The following is a 16,469-nucleotide window of genomic DNA, read 5'->3' on the forward strand; positions in this document are numbered from 1 at the left end:
AAGTAATGGCTATTAAAAACCTAGAAGATGGCAGGCACTGATAGATTTGATACACATGTAAGGAACCTTCATTACGAGAGTCTTCCTGGGTAATTAGGAATTTTAAAAAATATTTCTCAAGTGACATGTTTCTCTCCCCTCTATTCCATTTTATAGCACTCCTGAGAATACACAAACTATAGGAGACACCCTGTTAGTACATGGTACTACTATCTAGAGTTTTGATCAGCCGAATATTCTCTAAGTACAGAAACTGATTACGGACACTAAAAGTTTTGGAGAAGTCACAGTCTGAAAAACCCATTCACATCGGTGCAACCAGGACTCAGCTTCCAGATCTGGATATTGGGGTTTGTGTTCAGCCCCCCAATATCCTGGGATTCTACTGGATCCAGTGACTTGCATCTAGTCCCAGAACCACTTCTAACAAAAACTCCCTCAGTGGAGTCGGGGGTGCCTATGCACCCCAGGCTGAATATTAAAGCCAGGCAGGAACCTTCTCCAGTCTCCCTAGCTGGACCTCTAAGTCACTGATCCAGGAAGAGTGGGTGGGCTAGGCAGCCAGTAATCGTTACTGGTTGAGGGAAATGGATGAATTCTATCCCCTTCGATGGCCCTCACCATCTCTTGCCTCTCTTCCTACCCTCTCCCCTCTGGCTCTACTATTTTCCTTTCACACAGAGTCACCATCGAATCTCTGAGGGCCTCTCTTTACCAAATTTCTTCATTAACTAGTACATTTGCTCTCATCCAACCCTCAAGAAGAGCTCTGTGTGATAGATACTATTACCTCCATTATGCAGATGAGAAATGTGAGACTCAGAAAGGAAACTGATCAATTTTGGCCATGCAATTGTGGAGCCAGCATTTGAAACCACATCTGCCAGACTCCAAAGCCACAGATGCTGAAATTCATTCATTCGCGAATATGGTAAAGCACCTACCATCGCCAAGTCTTGTGTAAAACTGGAAATAAATGGTGGATGAGGCCCAATCCTCATGTAGCTTATTCAAAACTCACTCAACAAATACTGTCTGAGCTCCCACCATGTGCCTGCACCATAGTAGTGTATAAACAACTAGCAAATGCAAATTCACATGCAACTAGCAGTGCAGTTTGCTACGTCTCCTATAGTGGTTAAGAGGTAGATGAGAACAGAGAGAGTGAGAGCCACATTTTCCACCACTTACCTTGTACTGGCTTTGAAAAACCTTAGAATAAGCCTACCCAACCTCACTCTCTCCAATTCTAATCATTCCCTTACTTAGCAGCTCATCAAAAAACAGAGACCTGCAAGGATTTAGGATATACTGGCCTTTGGCCTATTTTTTTTGCAGCTATAGAAAAATGTATTGGAGCAGTGCCTTAGGCCAAAATCCATTTCCATCCAAGAAGCCAGGCAGTATACTTGCAGCTCAGTAATGGGAGGGTGCGGGGAGAAAGTCTGAGATGGTTCTGGAGAAGTCCAGAGATGGCTCTGCAGTCAATTACTGATGGTGAGTGAAAAATGAGGTCAGCTCCCTGACAGCAAGGCCCAAGAGAGGCAGCGAAATACCACAGAACCCCCATTCTCTGTGGCCTGGAGGACACGGCATCTAAAAATAGACACACAATAACACTGGATCTGCTGTGGATTTCACAACTGCTGGCTGAGCACAAAATGTTTGGCTTTGGCCAAGTCAGGATGCAATGAAAACCAGCCGGGAAGCTGAGTTTGACCAAGATCAACATTCACCAGGACAATAGCAACCGCTCTGTCCGTAAGGCCTTGACCATGAAGCTAAATTACTCACAGCCCTAAGTCCCTGTTCAACTTGCTCTGCAGCTTACAGACTTGCCTTGCACACCAGGGACTTTCTAAGACATTTCCTTTCAGGGACACTGAGGCAGAGGAACTTGTGGAAGTTTGCCCTGAGAACTAGAAAATGAGTGAAAAATGTCCATGATTTCAGTGTAAGGGGAAACACAACTGCAAGCGTGGGATGTGGGTGGAATGGGATAAGAAAACATTCTAAAGAGAAAATAATTACAAACACATGAGAGGGAGAAAGGGCATGGTCCAGGCTAGAAATGTGTAAGAAAATAAAATGAAAGCAAGAAAAGATTTGGCATTACATTTGTGGGTTTAAAACCAATTTTAGAGTTGACAATTCTACTCGACCGGCAACTATCTATTTTTATAATTTATGAGATACTGTTCACCGAGTAGGTAGCATGTGCCAGAAGCTGCTCTCTCAACCTTTCGCATGTATTGTTTCATCTAACCCTCACACCAACCTCTAGGGAAGATTATTCCCATTTTTCAGATAAAGAATGTGATTTTTAAAGCTTGAACAGACTTTAACAATTATCTTAACCAGTGGTTCCTAAGCTCACTTGTACATCAGAATTATCTAGGAAACCCTATAGAATCTGGGACACTATTCTAGACACCACCACCCCCAATCAGAATGGAGATAGGAGTGGGTCCAAGGAGCTGTGTTTACAGAGCACCCACTGGTTCTCATATGCAGCCTTTTTTGGAATCCATTTGCCCATCCAACTGACCTCTTTGTTTTCCAGACCTGAGAACGGAAGCCCCGAGTGTTCCAGCGGTGTGCCCGACGTAACCAGCCTGCTGGCAACAGAGCCAAAACTAAAAACCATTGCTGGTCATATGGGGCTCCTGCCATCAATCATATCAGTCATTCCTCACTGGAATCCTACCGTGTTTCCCCGAAAATAAGACCTAGCCAGACAATCAGCTCTCATGCATCTTTTTTTACTATAAGACCGGGTCTTAATATAATATAATGTAATGTAATGTAATGTAATGTAATGTAATGTAATGTAATGTAATGTAATGTAATGTAATGTAGTATAGTATAGTATAGTATAGTATAGTATAGTATAGTATAGTATAGTATAGTATAATAAATATAATATAATACCGGATCTTACAGTAATTTTTGCTCCAAAAGACGCTGATTGTCCGGCTAGGTCTTATTTTCAGGGAAACATGGCAAATGGGGGGAAAGTGGTTTCTTTCTCTCCCACAAAATCATTAGACTTGTCATTGCATTCACCCAAGCGTTGCCCAAACCCTTCAACTGAAATCAGTGCAATTAAACGAAGTTTAGCTGAGCACCTCCTATGAGCTACGTAGTCCTTGGTGTTAGGAACCGTGGTGAACAAGACAATCGTGGGACCTTGCCCTCAGAGAGCTTACAGTGCACCATTTTTAAAGAACACCTTTAAAATTGTACCAGTTTATGGAATGAGCTGGAATCAGCAAAAAGCAATTTTAGTTTCTCATCACTGCCCCTTCACACCTGCTCCATGTCCCGACTCCCCGGAAATCTTAGGTATCTCAGATGGATCTTACGGCTATTCTGGCCACTCAGGTATTAAAGAACAGCTTCATGTTTAGGGTCATTTGTAAAGTCCCATTTGGTTCAATGGCAAAGCTGCAATCCCTCATCCAGTTAAAAGGTTTCCCCCACTCTCAGCTTGGGACTGGCTCAGGCTCAGGAGCGGCAGTGGAGAAGGGGATTGTGCGGGCTCCTTTGCTAATTCTTGCCCTTCTCTCCACTCACTGTGCTTCTTTAGGCTCCTCTGGGGCCAGGGGCAGGGGAGCAAAGAGCAGGAAGGAGAGACAGGAGAGGTAAAGAAAGTGAGGAGGTCTTATGGGGCTTGGGTCGTCTCTACTACTGAAACATCCTCAGTCAGGGCAGATGTCCAAACGCTGCTTCTCTCCCATGAGGGCCTCCTCTCAGCTCCTGTCTGCCAGCAATAGAACTGGCCTCCTGCAATTCCCTGACGTGGGCCATGCCTCCCCCGACGTGGGCCATGCCTCCCCCAGCTGACTTCTCAACCTCTCACTTCCAGCCATCTATTCTATTCAGACACTCTCTGCAGGGGTCACCTTGTGCCTCACAAGAGATCTTTTGGATGGGCACCCTTCTCAAAATGACTCAAGTCTGGCTCCGCCTTCCTGAGACCACATCCAGGCCCCCTTGCCATTGGGACGACAGTTCATATCAGCATACGAGATCTGACAATCAAGTTCACGAACTTGTTGCACCAATGTTGCTAAACTTTTTTGATATCAGAGGAATCATTCATTATGAATTTGTACCAACTGGACAAACAAGTTAACCAAGTTTACTATTTGGAAGTGCTGAAAAGGTGATCTGAACTTTTCGCCAACAATTCATGGGTCTTGCATCACGACAATGTACTGGCTCACATGGCACTGTCTGTGAGGGAGTTTTTAGCCAGTAAACAAACAACTGTATTGGAACGCCCTCCCTACTCACCTGATCTGGCCCCCAATGACTTCTTTCTTTACCCGAAAATAAAGGAAATATTGAACGGAAGACATTTTGATGACATTCAGGACATCAAGGGTAATATGACGACAGCTCTGATGGCCCTTCCAGAAAAAGAGTTCCAAAATTGCTTTGCAGGGTGGACTAGGTGCTGGCACCAGTGCATAGCTTCCCAAGGGCAGTACTTCAAAGGTGACCGTAGTGATATTCAGCAATGAGCCATGTAACACTCTTTCTAGGACGTGTTTGCGAACTTAATTGTGAAAACTTCATTGTCCTTCTTCCTCTCTTTTTCATCAAGACAGCACCAGGTGCCCTCTCTCTTTAGACTCTCCATGAGTCATGCACCAGTCACAAAGGCCCTTCAATGCCAGGGATTTTTCTAGGTGATTCTCAGAAGCCCTCTTCCTTTTGCTGGGAGGACGGGGAGAGAAGCACGCCCCTCCCTCCCCTCATGCCACTTACTCTCCAATCTCTCTCGATTGAGTCCGCCCACACCTCATTGTATGTCCTCCCCATGGGTGATGAGCTAAGAATGTTTAAAAATAAAAACCGATTTCACAATCTCTTAGCATGTACTGTACAGATGGTCTCAACCCTTGGATACTTTGCCAAAACAGCAAAAGTCAAATATAACATCCTGTTACACCAGATATTACAAACTCAGAGTGCCAAGGGAACATATAACAAGGGCATTTGGAACCAGGCCACTTCAGTTTACTGAGCTCTTTCCCTCACAGCCCTCAGGTAAAGTACCAAGTCCTCCTTCTCTAGGCCTCAGTAGGGACTGGCTTTCCAGAAGGCAAATGAGTAGCTCTTTGCTGTAGCTCACAATTGACCCATCCCACTCTTCCCAAACAGCCCTGCTTTGCGTTGTACAGTATATTCTGAACTTTATACATGTGTGGCCTCTATATACTTCTGTTCCTGTCTTTAAAATCATAGATCAGAAGCTCCTATGAAGGTAGGACATCTCTAGAATGATGCCGACGATGATGATGACAGTGATGATGTCAGTTAGCACTAAGGATAATGATTTGGGGTAAATGCGCAAAGAGAAATGATTGGCCCATGCCTCCCTATCTCTTCTAATTATTAATATACTGTCCGGCATTTTAGATCCAACTCAAAGATCTAACATTTCCATCAACACCATTCCAAAGATAGGAAATATTTTACTGAGTACCTTCTATGTCTAAAGAGTACATAGCAGTAGCCCGTCTCCAAGACAGGGTCCCAAAATACAAGGGGAAAAGAGTAGAGAGAGTATTGTTTGGGACAATTTGGTGATACCATTTTCCTCCTGTGTTGGAATGGCTTAGAAAACATGGGTGGTATGACATAGGCAAAGTACTTACCCCTTTGCAGGGACCCAAAGAAGTTCAATAACTTAACAGAAGACATGGAGGTGATAAGTGGCAGACCAGGATTTAAAATCAGTCAGCCCGGCTCAAAGTCCACATTATTTTCACGACATTGGTCCAATCTCACCTCCTGTCACTCCTTCTCAAGGTGTCTTGGTCTTCTGGACACATCTTGAGTTCCCAAACACCAGTGTCTTTGCTCATGTTGTTCCCTTTGCTGATTTTCCTTCCCCAGCTCTTCCTACCCCCAATCCCCACTCCCAAAAATCCCTTTCATATGAAGTTTTTCTTGTTCCATCAAAAGAATTCATTGTTCTCTTCTCTATCTTCCAGCAAAGGTTGGAGAATATGAAGGAGCCACTTTTCCTAGCGTCCCTTTCATACCATAAATAACACTTGACATATAACACTTCATTCATTACAGATTTTATCAACATTGTGAAATTTGGCCTGTTTATCTCCTTGAGAAGATTAATAATAGAATTATTATTAATGATGATGATAATAATAACAATAGCTAACATTCACTGAACACTTACTAGATACTCTTCCAAAGACCTAATATTTAGGTCGTTTAATAACCACAGCCCTATAAAATAGGCACTGCTATTATCCCTATTTTATAGACATGGAAACTAAAACACAGAGAGTTGAATCCGCTTGCTCAAGGATACCCACTTATTGGAGGGCAGATCTGGGATTTGAACCTACATTTGTCTGACTCTGTTACAAGGCCGAGATCATGCCTTGTCATTCTCTGCACTCAACACAGGTTCTGGTCCTCAGTGCATACTCAGTAAATAATCATTCGATGATTGATGGGCTAAACACATCATCTCTGTGCATTGCTGCACTCCCAGCTCCGGGTCCTGTGCCCACTAATATCTGTGGATTGATTGACTGACTGAATAAGTTTCTTTTCAGCTCTGATATCCAGTGATGGTGGGGCACAAATACAGAAATGAAATCATTCTCCTAGGTAAGAGTGGTCACAGCTCGATTATGAATTCTTACTCTGTTCTGAGGCCATCACCAACAGTCACTTTTCAAAGCCTAACAGAACCCAAATGCTGCCAAGTTCTTGGACTAACTCCCTAATATACCGGAGAGTCCAGTAAGCGAATCAAGGAGGAATTGAGTGTGTAGCCTGTGAAATTTCAGCCTAGAGTTATTTTCCAAGCCAGACCCAGAAGGGCCTGGTTTTGAAGCAAGCCAAAATTCATAAAAAGCAGACTTTGTATTCTTAAGCCACTACTTCAATAAAACAATAATAATAATGAGTTGAAAGACTAACTACTGCTCTGCCTTTATTTATGAATCCCTGGGCCAGCCAGGAAGCCTCAGTGTAAAATCTTCTAGGTGTCACACGTGACAGGGAAAGATGAGGTGTGAATACAGAGAGAAAAGGAGGCCCGTTTAGCTCTCTGGGTGTTGACGATTTCTGGTTTTGCTGGAGGTGTTGGTCCCAGCCAGACCAACATGGCAGCCCACTTTTCCTTACCTGGTTTTAATCACCCATCGAGGTCCCAGGAGCACCTTTTTACCTGCCAGGTGCACTGCTAAAGTGGGCACAGGGAGAGGAAAGGAGAGGCCCAGAGGGGGGAAAAAAATGTTAGGGCATGCAATTTGGGGTTATTTTGAAATAAAACAACATAGGCCATGAAGTTAAATTAAATAATAACTATAAAAGGCCCAACCCAGCACCTGGCACAAGATGAAATGCTAAGTAGGTGTGAGTTCCCCTTCCTTCTGCTAATGACAGACATTAGCCCTGTCAATGCGTTTTCAGCATGTGCTTATACACTGCTAACAGGAGAGTATAGGATTTTTAAGTGCTGCATTTAAAGTCCCAGTCAGGGTTAATCTTCCGCCAGTATGCCCAGTAAGACTGTACTGGTTGTTTAGGGTAAGAACCCACCCTAATGGGATTGTGCCTCTGCCTTCTAGTTATAACATATTTTGAATATTACATCTGGTTCCAAATATTCATCTATTTAATACCTGTACATTGAGTGCCTACTATGTGTCAGAACCTGGTCAAACAGCGGTGAAAGTTTGGATGAAAAAAAAATGGAAAATGCCCTTTCTCTTTATCTAGCTTAAGTCCAATGGGAGAGGCAAATAAAATCAAGTAGCATATGAGATAGTTGGTTCAATGGGGATCAATGCCACGGAGAAAAGTAGGAAAGGCATAGCCAATACAGGAGAGCAATTTTTGAACTTTTTGTTGAAGTGTCATACATGTAAGGAAAAGTGAGCGAATCTTACGTGTCCAGTCCAACAAATTTTCTCAAAGGAAACACACCCATGTAACCAGCACCTATGGGTCACAGCCAGCTTCCCTAAGATACGGGAGTCTCTGGGGCTGTTGACCAAATATTTCCAGCTCTCTGCCTCCTGGACATGAGGTACGACTGCACCTCTCTGTTCGCTGGTAGGTACAGCCATTCGTTTGCCCTGGCCTATGATATGTGAGCAGATGTGACAAGTATTGCTTCTCCATGGCCCCCATCATACTGTGCTGATTGTGGAATCCGTGTTACCATGGAGACTCCATCAGCCTGGGTCCCAAGGGACTCTGATGAGCAGAGCATCCCTGCTAAGCCCCAGTGGGCACATGGCATGAAGGCAAATAAATCTTTGTTGGTTAAGCCACAGAGATTACAGGCTTGGTTGTTACCTCAGCATAACTAACCCATCCTGACAAATAATGAAGGTGATGTCTCGGGACAGATCTGAGGAGATAAAGGAGTGAGCCTTCTGGAAATCTGGGAGAAGAGCAAGTCAGGGACAGCAAATTCCAAGACCCCAAAACAGGAGTGTGTCTGAGGTATGAGGAACAGTGTCTTGGGAGAAAATCCCCCAGAAGTAGACTCTGAGACACGGATTTGAATGTAAGGGATTTAATTAGCAGTCGATCCCAGAAACACGTAGAAGGGACGGGGAAGTACAGCCCCAGTGACTCCCATTGCAGGGAGGGTTCTTTCAAGAGCTGTTAACCCTGGGGCTCGATGCCACTGGGGACATCTGGAAGATCGTGTAGAATAGCCTCAGAGCTGTTCCCCTGGGGGTGTGAAGAGGCTGAGGTGTTTATCCGCCAACATTGGCTATGGGTTGAGGGCCCCCCAGGTGTTAACACCCAGGCAAGCCAGCAGGCAGAGCTGTAGGTGCCTGTCCCTGCCAGCGTACCTCAGCATGGAGTGGGATGGGGAGGGACGGAGGTTATGGGCAGGGCACTAACAGCATGTGCTATAAACAGCAAGGAGGCCCGGGAGGCTGAAGAACCGACATACACATATGTGAAAGTATAAATTACAGGAACCACCCAAAGACCATTGGCAGCATCTCCAGACTAAACAAAGTATCCAGGCTTACTCCTGCATCAGAACTGGGCACCCCCCTCCTACCTGCTATCCGGCCTCTAGCCTCACCCTAATCTAATCCATCCTTCATACTCAACCAAAGTGGTCTATAAAACATGAGAATCTGAAAATGACACCTCCCTGCCCAGAATCCTTCAGTGGTTTTCCATCCCTGTCAAGATAAACTACAAGCTCTTCAGGTTGGCAGACGAGCCCCCGTGGGAGCTGCCCCGCCCATCTCAACAATTTATCTCGTCCAACCCCCATCTCAGCACTGATACTCCAGCCACAGCAGATGGCTGACTACCCTGCACTGCCTTTGTTCTCAAAGCCCGATGCCTCTGAGAATGTCATTCCCTTCACCTAGAGTTCTTCTCTCTCTTCTCTCCGTCTTTGTTCACCTAGTCAGCTCTTATTCCTTCATTCAACAAATATTTGTCCAGAGCGTACCATGCACCAAACACCAGGGAACACAGCTACAGCTGTAAATAATCAGACCAGGTCCCCTTGCACTCAATTAGGGAGAGAGGGGTAGAGACTAATAATACAACAGTACATGAAACGGGGAAGCCGGTTAGCTCAGAGCACGGTGCTCTTAACAGCAAGGTTGATGGTTCGATCCCCGCATGGGCCACTGTGAGCTGCGCCCTCCACAGTTAGATTGAAACAACTGCTTGACTTGGAGCTAATGGGTCCTGGAAAACCACACTTAAAGAAAAAAAAGTGAATGAATAAGAAAAATCAAGTAGTAGTAAATGCAGTACAGCAAAAAATAAGTGTTAGGTGACAGAGAGTGAGGATGACAGGTGGAAAGTGTTGTGACGATTTTGATCCGGTGGTCAGTGAGGGCTTCCTGAGAGGGTGACCGCTGTGAAGGACAAGAGTTTGTCAGACATATGGAAGAGCTGAACCAATGTGTTCTAGAAAGAAGGGTAACAAATGCAAAGGCCCTGAGGTATAAAGGAAGTTGGAGCTTTGGCATAACGGAAAGAAGGTCAGTGCAGGGGGGCATGGCAAGCCAGGGGGAAGAGGTAGGAGACATGCTTGGAAGGCAGGGGCCAGGTCATCAGAGAGGGTTTTGCTGGTCATGGAGATGGTGCTGGACTTTAGCCTACCATCTTCAATTGAGGTGACATCTCTCTGTGTGTTTTTCTCTATCCTCTGGAGAAGCTTGAGGGATGAAGGAGCCAATTCTACTAGCATCCATTTCCTACAATCAATAACCCTTGACACTGAGGTCCCAGCAATTGAATTTCTTCAGGCATCTGTTCTTGGCCTTGCCTGGCTGTGTGACATTAGGCAAGTTATTCAGTAAGTCTGTTCCTAGAATTTCTCCATAAATTTGTGTTCTGTCCTCTGAGTACTATCGAATTAACTCAGCCTTGCAGGTCAAATAGGACTAGCAGAACGTCCCCCCACCAGCAGTGTTATATGAGTCCTCTTTTGGACCACAGTCATTTCGAGCACAGGTGGTCGAAGTCAGACAGACCTGATGTCACCCCATGTCTTCACGGCTTTCTTGAGCAAATCACTTAATGTCTCTTAGCCTTGGTCATCTTAGTTGTAAAATGAAGCAAATCATTGCCCCTACTGCATAGTGTTTTCGGAATGATTTTGTAAAGTAAGGCCTTTCATCATTTACCATAGTCTTTGCACAAACTGAAGCTCAATATATTGTTCTATAATTTTTTTAGCAATCCTTCCAACGCGATCTGGGCTTAACCACCTCATTTCTTCCTCTCTAAGAAGACTAAGATTTGCATTGCAAGGATCCCTCCACCCTCAAAAGTTCACCCTCTAATCCTAATGCTATGAAAAGACAGAGGGTCCTAACCTAGGATTCAAATCCCATCTCAGTCAATGACTGGCTTTCCAACTTCAAGCAAGTTCCCTCTGTCCTCTGAGTCCTCACCACATGACTCAAGGCAACTGCTTTCCAAAGAGGCCTGGTAGACAGAATAATGGTCCCCCAAAGATGTCCACATCCTAATCCCTGAAGCCTGTGGCTGTGTCACCTTACCTGGTCAAAGGGCCTCTGCCACTGTGATACAGTTAGAGACTTTGAGATGGGGAGATCATTCTGGATTCTCTAGGCGAATCCAATGTCATCACAGGGGTCCTTCAAAGAGTCAGAGAAGGAATGCAATGATTAGAACGAACTGCCAGAGTGATGCTATGTATATCTGAGGATGCTACACTTTGCTGGCTTGGAAGCTAGAGGAAGGGACATGAGCCATGAGCCAAGGAATGTGGGCAGCCTCTAGGAGCTGGGAAGGCAAAGAAAAAGATTCTCCTCCAGACGGAACACAGCTCTGCCGAAACCTTGATTTCATCCCAGTGAAACCAAATTTAGGACTGTGACTTCCAAACAGTACGAGAATACATTTGCACTGTTTGAAGGCACTACATTTGTGGTCATTCGTCAGAGCAGCAATAGGAAACGGATACAAGCTCCCTCAGTGCAGTTCTTTAAGCAGCTCTCTGCCTGCTTTCTTTCACACCCCTACCTCACCGCTGCTGCTGACATTCAAGGTGCATGACTAGGCAGGTCAGCGAGTAGTTCAAGCTCTGGCAGAGGCGAGAGGTACAAACACAGGGCTCTATTACCCAGAGGCCAAGGGTCTCTGCACCTTCATTAGCCCAGAGCCAGATGTCACAGAAACTGAACTGGGAGCTTCAGAATCATAGCCCCCCAGGGCACCCAGAGCCTGGAGAAGGTCAAGGAATTATGAGCTTTCCAACAAACATGTATGCTTTCCACCCTTACTCAGAACCAACCAGATCCACCCTAGCAACAATGGGACCATCCACAAGAATTCAGCACAGCCACCGCTATTTTGCATCCCACATGAAAAGTGCTAAGGAAAAAAACAACAGTGATCCGACAGCGTTTCACTCGCCCTCTGTAATTTCCCTGTGTTGTTGTTGGGTTCATGTGTTTTTCTTTTTTTTCCTTCCATAAACAATGTAATTTACCATTGCTTTTGAGAAAGTTCCTTGGACAAAGTGCAAAAAAAAAAAAAAAAAAAAAAAAAAGTGATTTTTTGGGATCCCTCCCGTGGTTAAAACTGCTAGGCTCCAGATTTTTCTGAGGAAAAGTTCCATAAACATTCTGCCATGCGACAGCACTTGCCTGGCACCAGGAACGTTTTTGTTGGCAGCCAGACGGGTCGCCAGGGGCACACCTGCTAAAGGCAGCCCTGTCTTGTACTCAGCAAAGGCTGAGGGTCGGTGGAGAGAGAAAAGGAGTGGGCCATGGCAGGTGGGCAGAGAGCAAATGAGAGCCAGGGCTGGGCCTTGTGGGGAGCCCGGGGCTTAACGGGACACACCTGTTGGAAACTGCCCTTGAGTCAGCCGGGTACTTTCTTTAAGACTATGTACTTTGAAAACACAGACCAAGAAATAGTGAGAATAAAGGAAAGGAGAGTCTTGTGTAAGGAGAAGAGAGGGTGCGTTGATGAAAGTAGGTGAAGAAGGAAATAGAAGAATGGGAAAGAGAGGCAGTGGAAGGAAAGTAGGAAGGAGAGAGGGAGGGAGGATGGGATAGAGAGAAGGAGGAATAGAACAGAGGGAAGAAGGGAATAATGAGTTCATTTAGGGCAGAATTAATTTAATAAGCTTGTACCTTTCATGGGTCTTGGCTTCAGTCAACACAAAACACCCCTGGCTTGGAAAAATCTCTTGTGGCTCACTGGTTCATCAGAAAGCCGGAGATCCAGTCACTGAAAATATTCAGACAAGAGGGAAGCAAAGTTCACATGAAATCAGTGTGCTGTTGATGCTGCCAGGGGCATCACCATCCTGGACGCTCAATTTCTTCAAGCATTACTGTAAATAACCTCCAATTATCTCTGCACCGCAAAGACTCGGAGCTCTCGGCAGAGAGTTTGTGACTGGCTGAGAACTAGAAGAGAGGACATTCGTGCCTCTTCCCCCAAAATAGAAAGGGTGTTCCAATGACAGACAGTCTGCTCTGAGGTCTTTAGACATCCAGATAGCAATATCAAGTATGCAATTAACCAGAGCTGGTCCAGAACTCAGGAAAGAGGTCGGGGCTGGGGTGTCCTTAGCCTATGGAGGTGTCATGCTGAGCCCGAGAACAGATGGCTCCACCCAGGAAGAGAGGAAAGAGCAAGGAGAGAGGATTGCCCATGACCAAGACCTGAGGTCTGATGGAGGAAGAGAAGCCCACACGGGTCCCAAGATGGAGTGGCCAAGGAGGTGAGAAGAAAACCAGAAGCATGGAGTAACATGGATGCCAAGGGAGGGAATGGACACCTGTAGTGAATCAAGTGTGAGATCAAGAGAGATGAGGACGGAAAGATCTTGGATCTTGGAAACCATTGGTGATGTCAGCAGGTACCATTCTGACAGCACAGAGTGGAATTCAGATAGAGGGGACTAAAGAGGGAAGTAAAGGAGACAAGCATCTGTGACTCCAAGAGGTTTGCTTGTGGGGTGGAGGCATGAGGTGGGATGTGCACTGGAGCTTTTCTTTCTTTTTTTTTTTTCCCTTGGATTTTCCTGAATAGGCGAGAGATGAACACATTCAAGACTTGACAGGATAGGGCCAGGAGAGAAGAGGCTGAAGATACAGGAGAAGAGGGGGAGAGTGGGGAGTGTCTCATTCTGGGTGCTTGGGTCATTCATTCAACAAACACTATTGGACACTTAGCTACAAGCTCAGGCATGATAGCACAGCAGCCCAGAACACAGCCTCTCGAGTGTTTGGATCTTCATTCTGCCCCTGACTAGCTAAGTGACCTTGGTCGAGTCACATAAACTCTCTGAGCCTCAATTTCCTCTGCTGTAAAATGAGACTAATAATATAACATACTTCACACACTTGTTGTGAGGAACAAATAAGTTAGAGCATGAAAACTATAATACCAGCAAACATTTAATAAGCACTTGCTATGGGTTTAGTATTTAGTCATTTCAGACAGGTGGGTAAATCCATTTCCTGTCCTCCACCTTAGCCAGACACAGAAGTCAAGATAATGATTTTTTTTTTTTAATGTATTTTCTCCTGGGATTTTTTTTTTCCCTCTGCAAACATTAGTCTCATTATGTAGACATGAATATATATTTTCAAGAAATCTTTATCAGGTGCCCACTTATAATGCACTAAACATTTTAATCCACGTGCACACGTGCGTGCACACACACACACACACACACACACACTCTGTGAAGTACTATTATAATCACCTCCATTTACAGGTGAGGAACTGAGGTAATAAGAAGTAACTTGTCCTGAGTCACACACCCAGGCAATATGGCTCCAGAGCCTGTGTTTCAAGCCACGAGTCTATCTTGCCTCCACTAGCTCCAAGAAATCCAAGGGTAATAACAGAAAGTGAGGTAAGAGGTCTACAGTCAATGGATGCAGGAACAGCCTGGAAAATGGGAAGCACCGTAAGAGGCTCCGAAACAGGGCTCCCCTGCCCAGAGTTTATACTTTTGCAGCCGGCTTTCAGGTGAGTCTGGCAGAATTTGAGGCCAATGGAGATGCCTATATGCCGAACCAACAAAATTACCCATTCATCTCTTAATGACAAGCTAGACCCTTAATTGTCTCTTAAGGCATAATCTCACTGCCCCTGACTTCCGGGACACGCATTCAAATGACTCCAATGGAAAAAGACTCTTCCTGAAATGAGTGGGGGACCCCAGGACTCCGATGGGGTTTGTAAAGCATAACAAGGCATGTTCAGTGGAGCTGAGCTGAGCCAAAAACGGTTTTGCCTGCTGACTTCACTTTTCATCTCTGCCAAGGGGCACCCTGAGGCCACCACACATTCTGCATCAAGCCATTTCTGAAAGGAATTTCCACCAAGAAAAAAATAGGCTCTGCTATTACAAAATGCAGAGATGGGCAAACCACCAGTGTGTGGTGTTTGTAACTTTGTTTCTTTGGGATGAAGCATCTGTCCCAACAAGGGCAGACTATAATGGTGGATTCCAAACTATTTGAGGTGGTTTGACATGCTGCCATCCACAGCACGTGACCCTAAGAGATGTTTGAAAGCGTTTTCCCCATGCTGGATTCACTTAGAGGGATTTGAGTCCTCACAAAAGAAACTTCCCAGCTGTACACACCCACTATCTCTAATTCCCCTTCCCCCCCCCACCCCCCAGTCTTTGTCCCCTCCTCCTGGTTTCTTCCTTACACAGCCTATTTGAAGTTATTGGCTAATTCATTCCAATTCTCTCCTGACAGGATCACAGAACCTTAGAGCTAGAAGGAGCCATCGGGAAAAACTGGGCCAAGCTTATTTTGCAGATCACAGCTACTTCCAAGCCGTCTGGGCTAGACCCTTCACCTCCCGGGACTAGTCCCATCTCTGTCCTCTGCACTACACTGCCCTCTGCTGGCAGTGGAGGGAAATGGCCTTTTTGGTCCGCATCTGGGCTATTAGACTGTGTTGAGGCCCTGACACCTCCTAGGAACCGACTTTCTCTGGGGAGGGGCTCCAGGGGTTGAGGCTCTAGACAGTGTCTCTCTCTCTCTCTCTGCAAATCTCACTCATTCTCTCTTGCATCTCTCCATATGGTGCTCGCCAACTATAGGCAGCCTCATTTCACAAGGCCCCGATTTTCAACTCCCTGCCTTACAGTCAATTTTTAAATAATATATACCGAGCACCTGACTACGTATGTGATAGGCACTGTTCTAAGCACCTTAGATGTAGTAACTCATTTAAGCCTCACACAATCCTCTGAAGTAGGTGTTGCCATTACCATGAACCCCATTTATAACGGGAACGGAGGTACGGAGTGCTTCAGTGACATTCTCTAGGTCAGACAGGTGGAAAGTGGTAAGGCTGGGATTTGAACTAGATAGTCTGGCTCCAGAACCCAGTTTCTCCGTCTTACAGACACAGTACAAATATATAGAGTGAGTTGTAGCCTTCTATATTATGGGATGTTGATTCTATCATGAAGGAAAAGGGAGTGCGCTTTTTTTTCCCAGTGGACAGAGAACAGTCGTTAGAGACAGACACACGTGACTCTGAATCGTGGTCCTACCACTTACGATGTGATCCCAGGGCGAATCAATAAAACGTTCTTAGCTGCAGTGACTGACCAGCCAATCAGAGACAGCTGTTCTTACTCCCTAGGATAATTACCAGGATTAAGTGAGATAATAAATGTGTTCAACCTGATGCGTGACATAAAGCACAAATACACAATTATGGGTGGCTGCTACTATTTATGTTAATGACTAAGCATGCAACATTGGACTGAGCTGCTCTCAAGGTCAGCGCCTGCTTTTGGACTAGCTGGACATGGGAAGGATAAAGGCCCTTAGGACTCTAAGCTTCTACTAAGAAAAGATTCCTATTGACAAAACCCTTGATCGTTATAAGTTTTCAGGGGGAGTTAATTAGTGGGAGAGTACACAAATTACAAAGTGTCCATTTCACAT

Source organism: Rhinolophus sinicus, linkage group LG02 (genome assembly GCF_036562045.2).
Source record: "Rhinolophus sinicus isolate RSC01 linkage group LG02, ASM3656204v1, whole genome shotgun sequence".
Classification (NCBI taxonomy): domain Eukaryota; kingdom Metazoa; phylum Chordata; class Mammalia; order Chiroptera; family Rhinolophidae; genus Rhinolophus; species Rhinolophus sinicus.